Source organism: Thalassophryne amazonica, chromosome 14 (assembly GCF_902500255.1).
Source record: "Thalassophryne amazonica chromosome 14, fThaAma1.1, whole genome shotgun sequence".
NCBI classification, from domain to species: Eukaryota; Metazoa; Chordata; class Actinopteri; order Batrachoidiformes; family Batrachoididae; genus Thalassophryne; species Thalassophryne amazonica.
Window position 1 is genome coordinate 55,356,766 of NC_047116.1, and position 24,200 is coordinate 55,380,965.

A 24,200-nucleotide genomic window follows, 5' to 3' on the forward strand; every position below is an offset into this window, starting at 1 on the left:
GTTTCTTTTCAGCACTGTAGCCAGGCTGACAAAGAGTCAGAGCTCTATTGAGCCGAGTATTCCTTTAACTTTAACTGGTAATGACTTCATGACTTTCTTTGCTAATAAAATTTTAACTATTAGAGAAAAAATTACTCATAACCATCCCAAAGACGTATCGTTATCTTTGGCTGCTTTCAGTGATGCCGGTATTTGTTTAGACTCTTTTTCTCCAATTGTTCTGTCTGAGTTATTTTCATTAGTTACTTCCTCCAAACCATCAACATGTCTATTAGACCCCATTCCTACCAGGCTGCTCAAGGAAGCCCTACCATTAATTAATGCTTCAATCTTAAATATGATCAATCTATCTTTATTAGTTGGCTATGTACCACAGGCTTTTAAGGTGGCAGTAATTAAACCATTACTTAAAAAGCCATCACTTGACCCAGCTATCTTAGCTAATTATAGGCCAATCTCCAACCTTCCTTTTCTCTCAAAAATTCTTGAAAGGGTAGTTGTAAAACAGCTAACTGATCATCTGCAGAGGAATGGTCTATTTGAAGAGTTTCAGTCAGATTTTAGAATTCATCATAGTACAGAAACAGCATTAGTGAAGGTTACAAATGATCTTCTTGTGGCCTCAGACAGTGGACTCATCTCTGTGCTTGTTCTGTTAGACCTCAGTGCTGCTTTTGATACCGTTGACCATAAAATTTTATTACAGAGATTAGAGCATGCCATAGGTATTAAAGGCACTTCGCTGCGGTGGTTTGAATCATATTTATCTAATAGATTACAATTTGTTCATGTAAATGGGGAATCTTCTTCACAGACTAAGGTTAATTATGGAGTTCCACAAGGTTCTGTGCTAGGACCAATTTTATTCACTTTATACATGTTTCCCTTAGGCAGTATTATTAGACGGCATTGCTTAAATTTTCTTTGTTACGCAGATGATACCCAGCTTTATCTATCCATGAAACCAGAGGACACACACCAATTAGCTAAACTGCAGGATTGTTTTACAGACATAAAGACATGGATGACCTCTAATTTCCTGCTTTTAAATTCAGATAAAACTGAAGTTATTGTACTTGGCCCCACAAATCTTAGAAACATGGTGTCTAACCAGATCCTTACTCTGGATGGCATTACCCTGACCTCTAGTAATACTGTGAGAAATCTTGGAGTCATTTTTGATCAGGATATGTCATTCAATGCGCATATTAAACAATATGTAGGACTGCTTTTTTTGCATTTGCGCAATATCTCTAAAATTAGAAAGGTCTTGTCTCAGGGTGATGCTGAAAAACTAATTCATGCATTTATTTCCTCTAGGCTGGACTATTGTAATTCATTATTATCAGGTTGTCCTAAAAGTTCCCTGAAAAGCCTTCAGTTAATTCAAAATGCTGCAGCTAGAGTACTAACAGGGACTAGAAGGAGAGAGCATATCTCACCCATATGGCCTCTCTTCATTGGCTTCCTGTTAATTCTAGAATAGAATTTAAAATTCTTCTTCTTACTTATAAGGTTTTGAATAATCAGGTCCCATCTTATCTTAGGGACCTCATAGTACCATATCACCCCAATAGAGCGCTTCGCTCTCAGACTGCAGGCTTACTTGTAGTTCCTAGGGTTGTAAGGGTAGAATGGGAGGCAGAGCCTTCAGCTTTCAGGCTCCTCTCCTGTGGAACCAGCTCCCAGTTCAGATCACGGAGACAGACACCCTCTCTACTTTTAAGATTAGGCTTAAAACTTTCCTTTTTGCTAAAGCTTATAGTTAGGGCTGGATCAGGTGACCCTGAACCATCCCTTAGTTATGCTGGTATAGACTTAGACTGCTGGGGGGTTCCCATGATGCACTGAGTGTTTCTTTCTGTTTTTGCTCTGTATGCACCACTCTGCATTTAATCATTAGTGATTGATCTCTGCTCCCCTCCACAGCATGTCTCTTTCCTGGTTCTCTCCCTCAGCCCCAACCAGTCCCAGCAGAAGACTGCCCCTCCCTGAGCCTGGTTCTGCTGGAGGCTTCTTCCTGTTAAAAGGGAGTTTTTACTTCCCACTGTCGCCAAGTGCTTGCTCACAAGGGGTTGTTTTGACCGTTGGGGTTTTTACGTAATTATTGTATGGCCTTGCCTTACAATATAAAGCGCCTTGGGGCAGACTTCTAGTGTAATGAAACGTATTCCCCACTGCTGGGTAGTCCATCAGAGTAAATGTAAATGTTATTAAGAAATGAACAGACAGAAGGGAGTTTTCAGGGAATACTGTTAAATCTTCAATTTCCATACCATAAGTCAGAACAAGATCTAAGATATGATTAAAGTGGTGGGTGGACTCATTTACATTTTGAGCAAAGCCAACTGAGTCTAATAATAGATTAAATGCAGTGTTGAGGCTGTCATTCTCAGCATCTGTGTGGATGTTAAAATCGCCCACTATAATTATCTTATCTGAGCTAAGCACTAAGTCAGACAAAAGGTCTGAAAATTCACAGAGAAACTCACAGTAACAACCAGGTGGACGATAGATAATAACAAATAAAACTGGTTTTGGGTTTTTTCCAATTTGGATGGACAAGACTAAGAGTCAAGCTTTCAAATCAATTAAAGCTCTGTCTGGGTTTTTGATTAATTAATAAGCTGGAATGGAAGACTGCTGCTAATCCTCCGCCTCGGCCCGTGCTACGAGCATTCTGGCAGTTAGTGTGACTCGGGGGTGTTGACTCATTTAAACTAACATATTCATCCTGCTGTAACCATGTTTCTGTAAGGCAGAATAAATCAATATGTTGATCAATTATTATATCATTTACCAACAGGGACTTAGAAGAGAGAGATCTAATGTTTAATAGACCACATTTAACTGTTTTAGTCTGTGGTGCAGTTGAAGGTGCTATATTATTTTTTCTTTTTGAATTTTTTGAATCACGGACCCAGCGGTAGCAGAGACGGTAACGCGCCGGGAAGGCGGCAGCAGACGTTCAGAAGTTATCCGGATCAGTTGCGGGTGCTCTCCGCCCGGATGGTGCGCGTTGGAGAACCCATTACCGAATACTGATTTGAGCGCTCATGCAGCCGTGTTCCTGTGTGTGCCTTATCCGAGGGTCGTGGTGGAGTGTGACTGGCGACGGCTTCACGTCACGCTCCGACCGGATAAGAGGTTTAAACGGGAGCTGCAAGAGTGTGTCTGTAATGGGTGCACGCGCACGGCGGCGCTCTGTGGCACGGGTCGCTGTGCTTCCCGTGTGACAGTTGTAGCCCCGTTTCCCCGGATGAAGATAACTACTGCGTCTGTTGTGTCAGCTCCGGTGTTATTTAGTTGAATCACATTTTTGGTTGTGTGCTGCTCACAGGAAAAGCAGCATGAATTATTTTTCTGTCACCAAGGGTTTTTTTTTTCATTTTTAGCACTTTGGCTCCCTCTTTTGGTGACTGAGTCACATTACCGTCAAGCTCTTAAGTTTGTTTGAGCTTGACGGTATAAATCACTTATTAGTTTTGTGTGTGTTCATTTTGGTGTGTGGTTTTTTTGAGTTGGTTTTTTGTGTGGGGTTTTTATTTGTACACTATTTAGTGTCTGGGGTCGTGACCCTGCAGTTCTGTCAAAAAAAAAAAAAAAAAAAAAAAAGGACCCAAGCAACCTTATGTTAGTCTGTTAGTCTTTCTTTTATTTCTTTCAGTTTCACCTCCCAGGGTTTGATGGGACGGTCCCCTGGGGGGTCATGGGGGGGTAATTGGGTTGTTTTTTCTTTTTTTTTGTTTTGTTTTTGTTATGCCCTCTCTTCTCCTCTGACTCCAGCTGGGTGAGTCGTAGAGTCGGCGTTGCTGGAGTGGTGCGGTTTGGTTATGCTGGGCGTTTCCCAGGTAACCTCTGCACCTGGGAGGGGAGGGGGGGTTTGGGGTGTTTTCTTTTGTTCCCTCTCTTCTCCTCTGGCTCCAGCCGTGTGAGCCATAGTGTCGGCGTTGCTGGAGTGGTGCAGTTTGGTTATGCTGGGCGTTTCCCGGGTAACCTCTGCACCTGGGGGGGGGGGGGGATGTTTTTGTTTGTTGTTTCCCTGTTCCACCTCCGGCTTCAGCACGCCTTTGAGCCGTCTGCCATCGGCGTGGCTGAGGTTTGGGGCAGTGGGATATACCCGCAGCTGGTGGCTGGTTTAGAAGTCGGAGGAGTGGCGCCGTTTTGTGCCGTCTGCCATAACCGCTGTTCCACTCCTCCCGGTTGGCTTCTGGGGTATAGTCACGGTTGGTGACACTGGACGTGCTTCCAGTTTCCACTGCGCCAAGGGTTGGGGTTGTTTTGTTTGTATGTTTTTTTTTCTCCTTTTGTTTTTCCCCCCAGTTTCCGCCCTCAGGGTTTGACTGTGGTGTCCTCTGGGGGGGAAAGGGCTGTGGGTTCATCTAGCCATAGACGGCCGGGGCTGGGTCCGTTGGTCATGAGGGGAGGCGTCTCCTGGGGTTGAGGGAATGGTCCTCTGGGAGGCGCTGGGAGTCCCCGTGGGTGACGTTGGATCCCAGAGGGACCTCGGCTGTGGTTATTACTCCTGGAGCTGGCGGGATGTCCTCTGGGGGGTGTTGGTCCCTACATGTCGTTGGGGGGGGGGGTGTTAGCAGTTTTATTTGCAAACTTAAGTTTGGGTTGTTTTTCTTTTCTCCCCTTCCCGGGGTTTGATGGAATGGGCCTCTGGGGGGGGGGTGTTTTGGTTGTTTGTGTTTGTCTTTTTTGTTTTATGACTAATCAGACTGTGAACATGGTTGGACAAAGGCTGACCGCACAGGTTCAAGAACTCCTGGCCACACCTGTGCTAATTGACTGATAGAAACAAGGGCAAAGATGCAGCCAGAGGAGAAGACACCTACCGTTCTGTAGATGAGGATTCTGTTGGAAGATGAATGCAGATACGGTTTCCAGCCATGGTCCCTGGAGGGGGGTGTTTCTCCTGGGCCAGGTTTGTGTGGTCGCCGGGAGGCTTCCCGTGAGGGTGGGGTACTGTTGTATGGCTGGGGGGCCTGGCTGCCTTTTTGTTTCTGTCTTTTGTTTTTCCTTCCAGGTGGCTTGCATTTGGGACTGAGTGGCTGTGTAGCTGAGTTTATCAGGACCTCACCCTGATCACCTGCGGCTCGTCAGGACTGGAGTACACAGTGTGTATTTGCCAGAGACTCGACCTTGTGACCAGATGGGTGAGATCGTCGTCTCGAGAGCCATCTCATCATCAGTGGATGCAGAGAACGTCCAGGTTTGATGCATGGTCTGTGAAAGAGGAGGGGGTGAGGTCTCACGCTCGTCAGCACACTTCCTGAGGTACGTTAGATTTTGTGACTAACATTTATACAGTCAGTAAATATGGTGTCCCTCACACCTTTATTATATTGAGCTGTATGTAGTTGTTTAATCAGCTTCCACTGCTGTGGAGTTTTGTGAACTGGATGTTCCATGCCTGCAGGGTGGGAAGCTGATTAGTAATTAAGCCAGGAAGTGTTTGCTGTTTGTACACCTTTGAGCGTTCTCTCTGTGTGTTGAGTGTGGACTCACATAATGATTCCTTCTTTCACAGACTCGGTTTGTCGCGGCCACCTGGGGGGTGTCGGCGGGGTCCTTGGGTCCAAACCAGTTCTGGCTCCGGACCGTTAGCGCTGCTGGGAGCGCACCGCAATCCACCACGCCAGACCGCGCACTTTTATATTTTTCACAGCACTGTTATGTTCATTAAACTCTGTTATCCTTTGTACCGTGCTCTGCTTATTTTATACTGGGTCCTTCAAACGCTGGTCGGTTCTCCGGGCTGCGTCCGACACATAACAGGTCTGTACATCATCGCAGACGACGTCCTGATCACCGGACAAGGTGAGACACAAGAAATGGCACAACGTGATCATGATGACAAATTGAGACTGTTTCTGAAGAGGTGCAGACAAAAGAACATCAAACTGAATGCAGAGAAGTTCAAACTGAAACAAAAGGAAGCGCCATACATCGGACATCTCCTGACAGCGAATGGGCTGAAAGTCGACCCGGAAAAGGTGCGTGCCATTGAACAAATGCCAAGCCCAACTGATGTGAAAGCCGTGCAGAGACTGTTAGGCATGGTGAATTACTTAGCAAAGTTCTGCCCTCACCTCTCTGACCACTGTCAGCTGCTGAGAGAACTGACACACAAGGACTATGAATGGAGGTGGTCAGAGCAACATGAGGAGACGTTTCTCAAACTGAAAAAAATGACTGCAAACACACCGGTGCTCAAATACTACAGTCCAGCTGACTGTGCAGTGTGATGCCTCAGACAAAGGCCTAGGAGCAGCACTGGTCCAGAGAGGTAAGCCCATAGCTGTTGTGTGGGCCGCTGAAGAGGAGGTACTGCTGGCCCACCACCACCAGAGGGCGCCCTGCTTGGAGTGCGGGCTCCAAGCACGAGAGGGCGCCAGACCCAGAAGAAGTGACAGCTGTCACTCATCCTCTGCACCAGCTGTCACTCGTTATCATCACTACCATAAAAGCCGGACTGCAACTCCACCTCCCCGCCGAGAAATCGACTACCAGAACCAAGGTAATTTCTCTGCTGACTAATACGCTGTCTAACTTTGTTCTGTGTGCAGTCGCATTCCTGTGAAGACCCAGAAGAGGGACAAACAGGAGCTGCACGAGTGTGTGTGATTTGGAGGTGGAGGTGCTCCCTCCTAACGGTATCTGGACTATAGATTACTGAGTGTGCGGACTCACACTCACACATCATATTTCTGCTTTCTGCCAGCAGTACCAGGGTCGACAGTCGAAGACAGAGGCCACCTGGGGACTCGGGACTTGGCGGCTCCGGTGTTCTTCAGGCCGTTGGTGGTGGAAGCCGTGTGGGACGCGGCTTCTCTCTCGTCGGGCGTCTTCTATCTTCGAGCCTGCCCACACTTCACCTGGTGTTTATTGACTGTGAAATTAATACATGTTTCGTTGTGTAATATCACAACATTAAATTGTTACCTTTTGGCTTACTCATTGTCCGTTCATTTGCGCCCCTTGTTGTGGGTCCGTGCTACGACACCTTCCCAACAGGATTTCTCGGCCATCGTCATGGACTCCGAGGGGCGTCAACTCCAGCTTGAATGGCCAATGGAAGAGCCAGGAGCGCAGGCGTCAGCGGGAGGCGGGTTGAGTGAGCTGCAGCAGATCTTAACCGCCTTCAAGGCCCAGTTAGAATTTGTGACCGAGCAGAGTGTCCTCCTTAATCGGAGGGTGGAGGCTCTCACCGCCAGGGTGGAAGCGCGCGATCAGGGCGCTGCTGCAGCCACTCCTCTGGCTGGTCCTGGGCCCGTATTAGACGTTCCACTGGTCGTTCAACGAACCCCCCCACCGTCCCCTGAAGCATACATAAGCCCTCCGGAACCGTACGGTGGCTGTGTTGAGACGTGCGCGGACTTCCTCATGCAGTGTTCGCTCGTCTTTTCACAGCGCCCCGTCATGTACGCATCAGACGCTAGCCGGGTGGCTTATGTTATTAATTTGCTTCGAGGAGAGGCACGCGCATGGGCTACGGCGCTTTGGGAGCAGAATTCACGGCTCCTAACGTCTTATACTGGGTTTGTACGGGAATTCAAACAAGTGTTTGATCATCCCAACAGAGGCGAGACCGCTTCGAACGTGCTGCTGTCGATGAGACAGGGGCGTCGTAGCGCAGCCGAGTATGCAGTCGGCTTCCGCATCGCGGCAGCGAGGTCCGGCTGGAATAACGTTGCGCTCCGCGCCGCCTTTGTAAATGGACTGTCCCCGGTCCTCAAGGAGCACCTACTGGCCAAGCAGGAACCGCGGGAATTTGACGGGCTGATCGATTTGGTTATACGTTTAGACAACCGTTTAAGTGAGCATCGCCGGGAGCAGGCCGGGAGGCATGACCGGGCACGAGTCGTCCCTCCCCCTTCCGGTTCCGACAAGGTGACGTCGTCCCCACGCTTCACTGCCAGAGAGCTCCGTGTGGCTACAGCTCCCCCTGCTGAGGAGGCTAGGGACATGAGTAGGACCAAATTAAAGTCAAACATCAGACAAAGGAGGCTGGCCCACGGGGAGTGTTTCGTCTGCGGCTCTTGCGAGCACATGCAGAAGGACTGCCCTAAAACGGTCAAACTACAACGCCCGTCCTTAGAAACTGGGCTAAGGGTGGGTCATAACACGCACGCGGGAAAACCCCACAAATCTGCACGAATCCCAGTAACAATCCTTTGTGGGGATTTAACCCTTCATGCCCCAGCACAGATAGACACAGGGTCTGAAGGGAATCTGCTGGACAGCAGATGGGTAAAGGAAGTAGGGCTCCCTCTGGTGGCTCTGCCGGCACCATTGCAGGTGCGAGCACTAGATGGCACCCTGCTTCCATTAATCACACATCAGACACAACCAGTGACTTTGGTTGTGTCTGGGAATCACAGGGAGGAGATAGTGTTCCATGTAACACCTTCTACCTCCCGAGTGATTTTGGGCTTTCCATGGATGGTGAAGCACAATCCCCGGATTGATTGGCCGTCTGGGGTTGTGACGCAGTGGAGCGAAACCTGCCACCGGGAGTGCTTAGGATCCTCGGTTCCTCCCGGCACTACGGCTAATGAGGAGGTCAAAGTTCCCCCCAATCTATCGGCGGTGCCAAAGGAGTACCACGATCTTGCTGACGTTTTCAGCAAAGATCTGGCACTCACTCTTCCCCCGCACCGACCGTATGATTGTGCCATCGATTTGGTCCCGGGCGCTGAGTACCCGTCCAGCAGGCTGTACAACCTCTCACGTCCGGAACGCGAATCAATGGAGACCTACATCCGGGACTCCTTAGCTGCCGGGCTGATCCGGAACTCCACCTCCCCGATGGGTGCTGGTTTCTTTTTTGTGGGCAAGAAAGACGGCGGACTCCGTCCATGCATTGATTACAGAGGGCTGAACGAGATCACGGTTCGCAACCGATACCCGTTACCTCTGTTAGATTCAGTGTTCACGCCCCTGCATGGAGCCCAAATTTTCACAAAATTGGATCTTAGAAACGCGTACCACCTGGTTCGGATCCGGAAGGGAGACGAATGGAAGACGGCATTCAACACCCCGTTAGGTCATTTTGAGTACCTGGTCATGCCGTTCGGCCTCACTAACGCCCCCGCGACGTTCCAAGCTTTGGTAAATGACGTCTTGCGGGACTTCCTGCATCGGTTCGTCTTCGTATATCTGGACGATATACTCATCTTTTCCCCGGACCCTGAGACCCATGTCCAGCATGTACGTCAGGTCCTACAGCGGTTGTTGGAGAACCGGCTGTTTGTGAAGGGCGAGAAGTGCGAGTTCAACCGCACTTCTTTGTCCTTCCTGGGGTTCATCATCTCCTCCAACTCCGTCGCCCCTGATCCGGCTAAGGTTGCGGCGGTGAGAGATTGGCCCCAACCAACAAGCCGCAGGAAACTACAGCAGTTCCTAGGCTTTGCAAATTTCTACAGGAGGTTCATTAAAGGTTACAGTCAGGTAGTTAGCCCCCTGACTGCCCTGACCTCCACCAAGGTCCTTTTCGCCTGGTCGGATCGGTGCGAAGCCGCGTTCCAGGAGTTGAAACGCCGGTTCTCGACTGCACCAGTTCTGGTGCAGCCTGATCCTGATCGCCAGTACATAGTAGAGGTGGACGCCTCTGGCTCAGGGATAGGAGCCGTGCTGTCCCAGAGCGTGGAGGCTGATAAAGTCCTCCATCCTTGTGCCTTTTATTCCCGCAGGTTGACCCCAGCTGAACGGAACTATGACGTCGGCAATCGGGAACTTCTTGCGGTGAAGGAGGCTCTTGAAGAGTGGAGACACCTGCTGGAGGGGGCATCGTTGCCCTTCACGGTTTTCACTGACCATCGGAACCTGGAGTACATCCGGACCGCCAAGCGGCTGAACCCCAGGCAAGCCCGCTGGTCTCTGTTCTTCGGGCGCTTTGACTTCCAGATCACGTATCGCCCCGGGACCAAGAACCAAAAACCAGATGCATTGTCCCGGGTACACGAAGAAGAAGCCAAAGCGGGGCTGTCGAACCCCACCGAGACCATCATCCCCGAGTCCACTGTCGTGGCCACCCTCACCTGGGACGTGGAGAAGACCGTCCGGGAGGCCCTGACAAGGAGCCCGGACCCGGGGACTGGCCCCAAGAACAGACTGTACTTCCCACCAGAGGCAAGAGCTGCCGTATTGGACTTCTGTCACGGATCCAAGCTCTCCTGTCATCCCGGAGTGCGTAGGACCGTGGCAGTAGTCCAACAGCGCTTCTGGTGGGCGTCCCTGGAAACCGACGTCCGGGACTACGTCCAGGCCTGTACCATCTGCGCCAGGGGCAAAGCAGACCATCGGAGGACGACGGGACTCCTCCAGCCCCTGCCGGTGCCTCATCGCCCCTGGTCTCACATCGGCCTGGACTTCATCACGGGCCTCCCGCCTGTTGGGTATTTTCTCCTCCAAACATTTTTAAACCTTTAACAAGACAAACAGAGTCAAGAAACACCAGTGAGACAGAAAGTCAAATTTTACGCGCGGAGTGCGGCCAGGCTGTACACCAAGGCTACACTAAAGTCTGGCCTGCGCTTCGCTCTTTTTATTAGTGAATCCCTCATCACATAAACAAAAACTTGTCCTAAGGGTGGGGGGAATGACGCAAGACAAGTTTCTTCCCGTAACATAAACACACACGTCAATAAGTGCAGCTGTAAGCAAAACAGTTTCTTTCTTTTTCTCTTATCGTCGAAGGTCAGCACATCTTGTTCGCAGTTATCAGCTGTTCTGCATCTGCCTGGAACACTAAGCATCACATCACAATCAGAATAATAATAAGTACATCCAGCTTCTCATTCCCAGTTCAGATTGACCCCAGCATGCTAAAACAAGGTTGAATTCTCAGGCTTGGTTAAGACAGGTGCAAAACAGCACAACACCGTTCTCATGAGAAAGAAGACAAAGCTAAAACAAGGTTGAATAACACATACATTCTCAGGGTGAAGTGCAAACAGCACAACACCGTTTTCATAAGAAAGAAGACGAAGGTACAAATGTTTAACAGTGATAACATATATATATATATATAAAATCCTTAACATTTCCCACCTGTTTATCACCTGTTAAACATACAGTAGGCATCACCCAGCTTAGTTAGTTAGTTTATTAACTTAATCTATTCTGTCCACGTTTTTATTAATTGAACACCACCAACAGATGGAAGATTCGAATCCAGCTGCTATTTGATCAACCAGTTTATACTCGTCAGGCACTCCTCTGGGGACTCCTATTGCATCAATATATGTTGGATTTCCTACTCCTTTCCAATCTCTTTTACTCTATGTCTGGCTATGCCTTTCTGCCAATCCTCAGGAATAAGAGAGGCTGCATATGTCGTAACGTCTTCAGGGGTCATGGGTAACAATAATGATATTAATGCACAATAACCTGACACATTTCGTGGCAGTCTGTCAAAGATTCTGTTATCACCACACCACCACCATACATCACTCCTACCGACTGGTATAAATGAACTGTTTTTTCTGTATTATTCGACTACACCACTTGTCTTATTACTTTTTCAGCTAAAGCTTCATAGGCTAAGAGTGTGTTAACTCATCACGTCAACAGTTCAAGCTTGAACTGGAGTTGTGAGCTTTTCAATATCATCATAATTCTCAGTACAGTCATTACAGTTTTCTCCACTAAGGTCTGACTGTTTCAATGCTTGATATTTTGGCATAGTTTGTTGGAAGGCCAGATTACACTGTACAAATGTATTTGACACCATTTTGCCAACCATTGTTTTGATATAAGGGATCACACAACACATGCAAAGTCCAATCAGAATTAGGACTATAATAACTGGTGTCACCATTTTCAATAGTAACTGCCAACATGGTCCTGAAGTCAACCAGGACCAGGGATTCCACCGGTTCACGGCTAGGGTGTCTTTATGCATTGCATCACGAAGTTTATTCAGCTCTTCCAATGCGTCCTGCATATCCACTGAATGAATGGAGTCTGGGATGAAGTACAGCATGTTGTGTTCAGCAGAACACAAACTCCTCCCTGTGAACCAGTAAGCAAGTCTAAAACCATGCGATTTTGCATCACCATGGTACGTAAAGCATCTATTTCAGTGTTTTGAGCTGCTACTATTTTTTAGTTACATTCATGAACAGACCCAATCGATAATTCAGAGTTTCAATCATTAATGAATTTTTCCCACTCCTATCCAGGGGAACAATGAATGTGCTATTTTATCTCCTACAGACCACAATTTTTTGGTCCTTTAGTACATCCGAGCCCCACATGTGATCATGTGGTAACACATCTGGGTATATCAATCTCCTCCGTCTGGTGCTGCCATTCTTCTCTGTGGAGGTCCTACCACATATGTATGGTCAGTCACCTGGGTAGGTGCACACACACCACCCCAATTTGGTGGGAGACTCATGTACAGTCTGGAACCATAAAGCCAATAGATGTCATCATACACCGGAGTACCATTTATAGGTGGTAGCAAAAACTTACTAACATAAGCACATGATTCATCCGTTCCCCATGGACAGGAGCCTGTATAATTACATCCCCGTCCAATGTGATGAAGATAAGTACCATCCACATATTATGTTTTGGTTAGGCTTAAATTATTTGATAAAACATACGTTTGGGTACACAGACGTTTCTTAATTTTACCTACATTTTTATTCCCTGTCCCGTAAAAGCAAATTGGGAATGGCCGTTGTGATGACAATTTAACGTGATGATATTTTTGCATTTCCCTTCAGTCTAGTCAATGGAGCAGCACTTGGGCACGCTTGTACGTCCTCTGTTGAAATCCCTATCATATAAGTGGTTGCACTGAGGCAAGTGGTGTTACATCTTATCAGATTTGCTGAGAACTGCTGCCCCCGAAATACAGTTTGATTATGCATCCGTATGATAAGACATTCTGTCACCCTAGCAGGGTACGGTTTAGCCGTCAGAGCTGGGTGTGTTGAGGATATAGGTATTTGCGAACAAATTAGTAACGTAATTCCATAGCCAATAAATGAACATATCTGTACCACATATTAGTATGGTATATATGAGGGTGTCCATCTGTCTCATTCACATTATGAATAAACCTCTTCTGACGTTGCTTGCGTTGTTCTCTGGCTTGGTCCACAGTGAGCTGCAATTCTTGGGTCAACCACCAGGCCAGGAATCCGAGGAGCACGAAACACACTAAGATCACAACGCAACCGGCTGCCCTACCAACAGTCCGGCAGCGGCGGCGCTGAGCACGCCGCTCCGGGGTCTGCTGTAGTTCAGTCATGATTGCTAGGATACAGTGTTGTTAACCACCTCACCTAATAGTGCAAGGATCTCCCTGCTTCACTGGCATTGAGACAATCTATTGCTAATTAAATAGACTCCCTTTGTAGCCAGACTTCCCCTTACACTGTGGAGGCCGCCAACACACGCTGTATCTTACAGTGATGTATCCACGTTGATCTCTCCGCTATCTTTACTGCAGTTGGTGTTGTTAACAGCACTTGGTATAGACCTTCCCAACGAGGACTGGACTCTGATGAACACCCAGTCTCCTGGCTAGACTACCGGAAGGCCGTCCTGTGGAAGATCAAAATTATTCGGCAGTAAATGTGTTTAAGTTATCTCTTTCTGTGTTAATGTCTTTTTCATAAAATTTGCTAATGTTTGTTCCTCATCTGCTGTTTTAGTATCCATGTCAAAATTGGTAGACGATATGGTCGTCCATAAAGTATCTCAAATGGTGTTAACCCTGATGGTGTTGGTGTTATTCTCATATACAATTTTACTAGGTCCAACATTCAATCCAGGTTCGTTTTGTCTCTTCTATACATTTCCTTAATCTTATTTTTATTGTGCCCTTTGTCCTTTCCACTAATCCGGCACTGTGTGGATGATAAGCACAATGATTTTTTGAGATTGACCTGTAGCGCTTCTCCTACGTATTGCACTATTGTATTAACAAAATGCGCTCCATTATCTGAATAGACTGTTTCTGGTATTCCAAATCATGGAATGATGTCTTTGCACAATGCCTTAGCCACTGTAAGTGCACCTGCATGTTTTGTAGGGAACAATTCTACCCATTTTGAGAAGGCATCAATTATGACTAAACAAAATTCCTTCCCTTCATGTTTACTCAGCTGTATATAATCCATATGAATCACTTGAAAAGGATATTGTGGTGTTGGAAATATGCCTCTTTGGGGTCTCAAATTGCCTTGTGAGTTGTGTTTTGCACATGTCATGCATGCTCTACAATGCTGTTTTGCATATGCATCAAACCCATAAAGACAAAAAATAGATTGCGATATCATACCCCCTGATGAGACATGCGTCACGCCATGGCTCATAATAGCTGCCCATTTAAACATATTTTTTGGCCATATGGGTTTCTTTTGTGGTCATATCCGGAGGGGTGTCATATAGGAGAAAAATAGAAAGAGCTGTTGCCGCCTTTGCGGTTTTGTCAGCAACGTCATTTCCTTTTGAAACACTGTCAGAGCCTTTGGTGTGAGCCGCACATTTGCATATAGCAATTTGTTGAGGCAACTTCACAGCTTGCAGTAGGGCAGTTAGGAGTGTGGCATGAGTCACCGGCCTTCCAGATGATGTCACCATTCCACGCTCCTCCCACAGTTTTGCAAACACATGCACTGTGCTGAAAGCGTACTGGCTGTCTGTATAAATTGATACAGCTGTACCTTTAAACAGATAGCAAGCTGCAGTGAAAGCAACTAATTCAGCTGCTTGTGCTGAAAATGACGATGGCAATGAAGCAGAATCCAATACTTCTGAATTTGTGACAACAGCATATCCAGATTGTGTTTGTCCATAAGCTTTGTCAGTGGAAGAACCATCCACATACACAATTGTACTGTTTGGGATGGGTGTGTCCTGGAGGTCTGGGCGTGCTTTCGTACAGACCGTAGCTACATCAAGACAATTGTGCGGCTCACCATCCTCAGGTAAGGGTATCAATGTGGATGGATTCAATGTCGTACAGCACTCTACCGTAAGGTGTGGTTGTGATAATAGCAAGGACATGCACGAAAGATGTCTTGCTGGGGACAAAAGGCTCATTTTTGTCTGCAACAGAAGTGCAGAAACTGCATGTGGAACTTCCAGTGTCAACTGATGGAATAGAACAACATTACTGCTACTTTGAACAGCCATAAAGGCTGCAACAACAGCCTGTACACATGGTGGTAGAGCACTTGCCACTGCATCCAATTTAGATGAGTAGTAGGCAACTGGCCTTAATTTTGAGCCATACACTTGAACCAAAACACTAGTCATGGACTCATTCTTACAATCAGCTGTTTGAATGAATGGTTTACTATAATCTGGTAGTGCCAAAACTGTGGATGACACTAATGTTTGTTTTACTTTTACAAAAGCTTCCTCAGCTTCTTTGTTCCATTCCAACACGGTTGACATTGAAATATCATCCTTGTACATCAAATCAGAAAGTGGACTAGTCAATTCTGCATAGCAGGGAATCCATGCCCTGCAGTAATTAGTCAGTCCAAGAAATGACATCATCTGCTTTTTGGTTTGTGGTTTTGGAGCGTGCAAAATTGCTTCCTTCCTGTCAGACAGGATCGTGCGCCCTGTGGCTGATAATTCATGTCCTAAATATTTTACTTTATCCCTACACAACTGAACTTTGTTTTTACTCACTTTGTGGCCATTATCAAATAAGAAACATAATAATGCTACTGTGTCAGTTATGCAGTTTTCTCGTGTGTCAGAGGCAATCAGAATGTCATCAACATACACTAATAGTTGGCTATCTGCCGGTGGAACGAAATTGGCTAAACATGCTGACATGACTTGAGAATAAATAGTTGGACTCTCTGCGTAACCCTGCGGTAATCTGGTAAATGTACTGATATCTATTACAGAAAAACAACTAGAATTTAATCTCAATGAGCTTAACAGTGTGTGCGGATCTGGTACACATGGTGCTCTTTTAATCACAGCAGCATTTACTGCCTGCAGATCTTGAATCTATCTCCATCCCACTGAGGGCGGAGCCTTTTTTTTACAGGAAATATGGGTGTGTTACATGGTGAATCTGGACATGGTACTATAACTCCTGCTGTTAACAAATCCTCTATTACTGGTCTGATTCCTTCAATTGCATCAGGTTTCAATGGATACTGTCTTACACATGGTCTGTATTCTGTTTTTGGTCTTATAACTACAGGTTGTGCATTTTTTATCAGTCCTACGTCTGAAGGACCTGTTGTCCACAATCCTGATGGTACAGAAGAGAGAAGATCATCCTCTTCAGGACTCAACTGAAACACTCAGGATTGTGAAGTGGACACATCAATGTGTGTTCCAGCTGTCAGCACCAATGAGACGTTAACTGGCACTTTATACAATTTAGTTGATGGACTGAACTCCGTTCCTGGTCCAACTCTGCTCCAATCAGTGGCTGACAAAGCTGTTATGACTGTCAGTCCCAATTCTTGCCATTCTGTCAAATATGGTTTACAAAGTGACACATGTAATGGCATACCTGTGAATCTCAATTTTAAAACATCTTCAGTGGCACCTGTTACTGTTATGACAGCTGTTGAGTTGCCATCATGAATCAAATCGGTCATTGTCAGCTTCACAGGTGAAACATTTTTCAATTTGTTTTCATACACTGGTGTTCCTGGCAATATGCCACTATGGACTCTAAATACACTCTCAAATCTGCATCTAAACTCTGTCCATGGCTCTCCTTCTTCCTGAGTTGTCCTGGTAATTTCAGTATAATTTATCTTTGGTCCTAACACACCTTTTGCACGTGTAATCATAGCTTCCACTCTTGTTTTCAAGACTGGATCATCATGTGGCAATGGTACGCCATCCTGGTCTGCAGGATTCCAGTCTCCGCGTATCTGACTCCATTTTAGGGCCACATGCTTTCATCCACACCTGTTGGACTTCAGGTCCACTAAGGTGGTAAGAACTTCTAATGTTTTCTATATCCTGCATAAATCCCTCGATATCGACATGTGGCGATGGTATCATGTCGACTGCTGCTTTGATATTATCAGCATTCCATGTTCGATATACGAGCATGGTTGATCGCTGTCCTGCTGTTCCTGCACGAGGATTTGGTACTTCTATCATAGGATAGGCACCTCCCCGGTCACTGTGTTCCACCATGGGAGGGGCTGTGGGCACTTTCGCTTGACTGCGTGTTTGTGGTTTTTCTGGTTTTTCACTTTTTACCTTAGGTTTTACTGCTAAATCATACTGTGGTGGCGGTACATCGTCATCCTCTGGTAGAGGAGATAAAGGTGTTGTTGTCACCGACGATCCAGCCGGCGGTGGTTGCTGAGGCTGTTCTGGTTCTCTGTGCTGAATTATCACATCTTCTTCTGCCTTACCTACAACTTTCTTTTTCCTTACTTTCTCTAATTGTCGCTTCTCTGCTCCCTTCTGTCTGTTCTCTGCTTCCTCCTCCCAAAATGCCACTAAATCTGCCCCTACTTTCTGCATCTTTTTCTCATCACCTTTATGTTGCTGTTCTAACTCCTTCTTTAGCTTCTGTATACTGATCAGGTTCAGTCGTCCGTCAAAGTCATGTTTATTTATCCAGGTCTCCAATTTCTTTGTTGCTTTTGGATTTTTTGCTTCCATAAATTTCCAGTCGTCAGTTGATAAATTTTCCTTATTTATAGACGTCTTACCCCCCCATTTTTATTATCCCTTGTTATAATTTGGACTTCAGACGGGGGCACACCTAGGGTGTTCTAAATCTGAAGTTTTCACACTTTCTTTGGACGTGACAATTAATTAGCCGTCGTGTGGTTGATTCCTTTCACCTCCCCGTAGGAAGCGGAATCACTTGCCTCTGCTTCCACACGCACGGTTGTCACTAACGTTGTCCAAAGTATTGCACTTTCACACAGTTATTTACACTTACACAAAACACTATTTACACATAGAAACACTTTTAATAATCGTACGCGTATTCTTATGCCAGGGGAGCTCGCCCTCCCGTGAAATTTAACTAATGTCCTGCATTAGGGGACTCCGCCGTCCCTGCCAGATTTAACTGCTTTTTTACAGTGCACGTATTTCTACCCGGGATTTCCTGTACGTATTAAAACAGAGGAGTCCGTACCCTCCTTCCGGAATTTAACTACGGGCGTCCCTCGCAACCGTAGAGGAGTCCGCCCTCCTCGCGGAGTTTAACTGCTTTGCATTAACAGACGATTCCACGCCATCGCTTACGGAGTTTAACTGTTTTATGTGATCACTTTTATCCCCTACCGGTACGCGTATATAAACAGAGGAGTCCGCACCCTCCTTACAGAGTTTAACTGCTTTGCATTAACAGACGATTCTGTATCATCGCTTGCGGAATTTAACTGTTTATGTGATCTGATCACCACTCACTCAGTACTATTTACAAAGAAATTCTACTCACTGACTCGACTTCCTGTCTGTCTTCTTCGGGAAAATCTCGTCAACCAGACGATGCCAACGGTGGTCGACAATTGCAGACACGATCAATCGATCGGACCTTGGCCAAGGATTTACGTCTGGACTTGACGACCTCCGCTGGACACCTCCGGTATTGTTGAGATCCCGGACGTAGCCCCCCAGTCAATGTTGGGTATTTTCTCCTCCAAACATTTTTAAACCTTTAACAAGACAAACAGAGTCAAGAAACACCAGTGAGACAGAAAGTCAAATTTTACGCGCGGAGTGCGGCCAGGCTGTACACCAAGGCTACACTAAAGTCTGGCCTGCGCTTCGCTCTTTTATTAGTGAATCCCTCATCACATAAACAAAAACTTGTCCTAAGGGTGGGGGGAATGACGCAAGACAAGTTTCTTCCCGTAACATAAACACACACGTCAATAAGTGCAGCTGTAAGCAAAACAGTTTCTTTCTTTTTCTCTTATCGTCGAAGGTCAGCACATCTTGTTCGCAGTTATCAGCTGTTCTGCATCTGCCTGGAACACTAAGCATCACATCACAATCAGAATAATAATAAGTACATCCAGCTTCTCATTCCCAGTTCAGATTGACCCCAGCATGCTAAAACAAGGTTGAATTCTCAGGCTTGGTTAAGACAGGTGCAAAACAGCACAACACCGTTCTCATGAGAAAGAAGACAAAGCTAAAACAAGGTTGAATAACACATACATTCTCAGGGTGAAGTGCAAACAGCACAACACCGTTTTCATAAGAAAGAAGACGAAGGTACAAATGTTTAACAGTGATAACATATATATATATATATAAAATCCTTAACACCGCCGTCCCAGGGCAACACCGTTATTCTCACGATAGTGGACCGGTTCTCCAAGGCGGCCCACTTCGTGGCCCTCCCGAAGCTCCCGACAGCCCAGGAGATGGCAGACCTTCTGGTCCACCACGTCATGCGGCTGCATGGGATACCATCGGACATTGTATCAGATCGTGGTCCCCAGTGTCCCAGTTCCTGCATGGCCGGCATACTCACCGGACATGTCACCCACTGAGCATGTTTGGGATGGTCTGGACCGGCGTATACGACAGCGTGTACCAGTTCCTGCCAATATCCAGCAACTTCGCACAGCCATTGAAGAGGAGTGGACCAACATTCCATAGGCCACAATTGACAACCTGATCAACTCTATGCGAAGGAGATGTGTTGCACTGCATGAGACAAATGGTGGTCACACCAGATACTGACTGGTATCCCCCCCCCCCAATAAAACAAAACTGCACCTTTCAGAGTGGCCTTTTATTGTGGACAGTCTAAGGCACACCTGTGCACTAATCATGGTGTCTAATCAGCATCTTGGTATGGCACACCTGTGAGGTGGGATGGATTATCTCAGCAAAGGAGAAGTGCTCACTATCACAGATTTAGACTGGTTTGTGAACAATATTTGAGGGAAATGGTGATATTGTGTATGTGGAAAAAGTTTTAGATCTTTGAGTTCATCTCATACAAAATGGGAGCAAAACCAAAAGTGTTGCATTTATATTTTTGAGTGTATATATATATATATATATATATATATATATATAGCTATAGCTATATCTTTCTATAACTATAGAAAGATATATTCTGTAGTCCATTTGAGTTAATAAGAGGCAGAAAATAACAAAACCCTGTAACATACATCCAGCATACGAAATGACATGAGAAGACAGAAGGTCCAAAAGGAATTTAGGATAAAATCCAACAGCGCCATAAAGTGTATTAATGGAAAAATTACACATGATGATATACATGGGCTCATGGAGGTTTTTATCCATAATGATGCCAATAATAATACTTCCATTTCACAACCGAATCAATAAATACCACACCAAAGAAAACAAGAAGAGGGCAATTTTCTCTTCAAATGTGAAATTTAATCCTGAAAGTGTGAAAATTGTTATCGCTGAAACATTCCACATGAGACTGACGTCTCTTTTCAAAATAATAATTAAAATAAAACACCTTTTAAAATGTAAGCTTAAACATAAACAATTGAAACCAAATGGAACAATTCATAAAACCTGTAAGTCGTGACAGAGAAGTGAACAGTCTGTGCTGTGTGTCAGTGTGAGGCAAAGTGGCATCTGTTCCTTGATCTCAGTCCTCTTTCTAACAACAGGAGAGTTTTGGGACTGAATTAGACCAATCATGTTGGGAAAGTGTAGTGACACGGACCCACAACAGGAGGCGTAAATGAACTGACAATGAAAATGCCAAAAGATAATTTAATGTTGTGAAAATGTGCACAACGGAATACAGATACTACTTTTAGGTAACAGTCAACTGAACAGGTGACGTGTGGGCAGGCTCGAGGATAGGAGACGCCTGTCCAGAGAAGAGCCGGGCCCCACACGATTTCCACTGCCAACGGGGACCTGCAACACACCGGAGTCGCCAAGTCCTGAGTCCCCAGGTGACCACTGCCTCCAGCTGTCGGATCGGGTACTGCAGGCAGGAAGCACAAACAGGTTATGTGGGTGTGTGAACACCCAGCAACAGTCAGTAAACTCACAGTTCCTTCCTGAGGGAAAAGTCCTCCACTCCCAGGTAGCAGGAAAACACAGTACGTGCAGAGCCTACTGTAACGCTTAAGAAATTTAGGAGTGGAGTCGCCGACTCCAAAAACACAGTTCCTTTCTGGTGGGAAAAACCTCCACCTCCAGACACAGGTGCACAGAGTACGTGCAGATCCTTATGTAACACTTAACAAGTCAGGAGTGAGGTGTGGGTACACCAACTCCTTCCAACTTCCACAAACTCGGCTAGAAGCTGCAAGTGTACAAAAAGGTTACGTCTGCAAAAAACTGCTGCAAAAACGTTACAACTACAAGCTCAGATGCAAAGACGTTACAACTGTAAAGCTTGGCTGCAAAAACGTGCGTACGGCACAGAACGGCTGAGACGGGTTACCTGTCAGGTAAGCTGATTTCTCGGCAGAGATGTGATCTCACTGCCAGGCTTTTATGGAGGATGGTGATGATGGAAGATTGATGACAGCTATCAGCTCTGGGCTCCTGGTGCTCCTGGTGGGCGACTGCGCCCTCTGGTGCCTGAAGCCCGCCTTCAGGCAGGGCGCCCTCTGGTGTTGGGCCAGCAGTACCTCCTCTTCTGGTGGCCCACACAACAAATCACAGGGAGTTTATGATATAATTAGAAGACAGACTTTTTTTTTTATCATATAGGATGTTATGGCTCGACCCTTCAGTAAAAGGTCTAATGTTACTGAGGGGACAGTTTTTGTATTCGTTGTGTTCAGCTGCTGCATGTTTCCTGTGGCAGAATGAAAAATACCAAAAGGCTTTTTAAAATATTATCACAGAGTTTCACAATAATGTGTTACCTCTTTTCTCACATAGACACATGATATGCCAGGTACAAGGTCCAGGAGTATGTACTGATCCTGAGCATTGCCATGTCCACCACACCACTGCAGGTCCTGGATAGCAACCACTCAAGCAGACAATTGGTACAATCCCACATTTTCAATTTACCCATTGATCTGCTGCAGCAAGGTGAAACCGCTGTGTCCCCATTGGCCTTTTCCAAATACTGGGGTTCCCACCACCAAAGTACACCAAAAACACCAAAAACGAAATATCCAACAAAGACATAGCTATATAAGTTAAAATGTTGAGAGCTGTCGACAATTTTCATCAGAACAAATAAAATACAAAATTAAACATATAGTTGATAGTCCATCAGTCATGAATTCAACACAAATAACTAGAATATAATTATCGCTAGTCTACTCTGGGAGCATGTGCTCATGTCATGTTCACCAATCCATGGAACCCCCAGGTCTTGGATGGCAAACACCCCAGGCAGACAACCAGTCCAACCCCACTGCTTGAAAGTAAACATCTGTCTAAAGTGCATTCAGAGACTATCCACAGCGCTTGACTTTTTCCACATTTTATGTTGCAGCCTTATCTTAAAATGGAGTAAATGCATTTTTTTTCCCATCAAACATCGACTCACAACACCCCATCAATTTTTGCAAATGTATAAAAAAAAACCTACGAAATCGCAAGTATATAGGTTTCATGCCCTTTGCTCAATACTTTGATGATGCACCTTTGGCAGCAAATACAGCCTCACGTCTTCTTGAATATGATGCCACAAGCTTGGCACCCCTATCTTTGGCCAGTTTTGCTCATTCCTCTTTGCAGCACCTCGCAAGCTCCATCAGGTTGGATGGGGAGCATCGTGCACAGTGGACATTTTCAGATCACTCCAGAGATGTTCAATGGGATTCAGGTCTCGACTGGCTGGTCCACCCACAGACATTCACAGAGTTGTCCTGAAGGCACTCCTTTGATATCTTGGCTGTGTGGTTAGGGTCATTGTCCAGCTGAAAGATGAACTGTCACCTCTGCTCTGAAGCAGGTTTTCATCCAGGATGTCTCTGTACATTGCTGCATTAATCTTGCCCTCAATCCTGGCGAGTCTCCCAGTTCCTGCTGCTGAAAAACATTCCCACAGCACAATGCTGCCAACACCATGCTTCACTGTAGGGATGGTGCCTGCAAACATGACACCTGGCATTGACACTAGAGTTCAATCTTTGTTTCATCAAACCAGAGTTATTTTTTTCTTGTGGTGTGAGAGTCCTTCAGCTGCCTTTTGGCAAACTCCAGGTTGGCTGCCATGTGCCTTTTACTAAGGAGTGGCTTCCATCTGACGATAGAGGCCTGATTGCTGGATTGCTACAGAGATGGTTGACCTTCTTGTAGGTTCTCCTCTCTCCACAGCAGAATTCTCGAGCTCTAACAGAGGAACCATTGGGTTCTTAATCACCTCCCTGACTAAGGCTCTTCTCTGATCACTCAGTTTAAATGGGCAGTCAGCTCTAGGAAGAGTCTTGGTGGATCCAAACGTCTTCCATTTATGAATGATGGAGGCCACTGTGGTCATTGAGACCTTCAAATCAGCAGAAATGTTTCTGTAGCCTTCACCAGATTTGTGTCTCGAGATAATCCTGTCTTGGAGGTCTACAGACAATTCCTTTGACTTCATGCTTGATTTATACTCTGACATGCACCGTCAACTGTGGGACCTTATATGTAGACAGGTGTGTGCCTTTCCAAATCATGTCCAATCAACTGAATTTACCCCAGGTGGACTCCAATTAAGCTGTAGAAAAGTCTCAAGGATGATCAGTGGAAACAGGATGCACCTGAGCTCAACTTTGAGGTTCACTGCAAAGAATGTGAATGCTTATGTACATGTGATTTTTATTGTGTGTTTGTGGACTTAGAAAAAGCTTATGGTAGGGTGCCAAGAGAAGAGCTGTGATATTGTATGAGGAAATCTGGAGTGGCAGAGAAGTATGTTAGGGTAGTGCAGGACATGTACAAGAATAGTGTGACAGCGGTGAGATACGCAGTAGGAATGACAGACTCATTCAAGATGGAGGTGGGATTACACCAAGGATCAGCTTTGAGTCCTTTCTTGTTCACAGTAGTGATGGACAGGTTGACAGATGAGATCAAACAGGAGTCCCCATGGACTATGATGTTTGCAGATGACATTGTGATCTGTAGTGAGAGTAGAGAGCAAGTTGAGTCTCATCTGGAGAGGTGGAGCTATGTTCTGGAGAGAAGGGGAATGAAAGTCAGTAGAAACAAAACTGAGTACATGTGTGTGAATGGGAGGGAGCCCAGTGGAATAGTGCAGTTACAAGGAGTAGAAGTGCTGAAAGTAGATGAGTTTA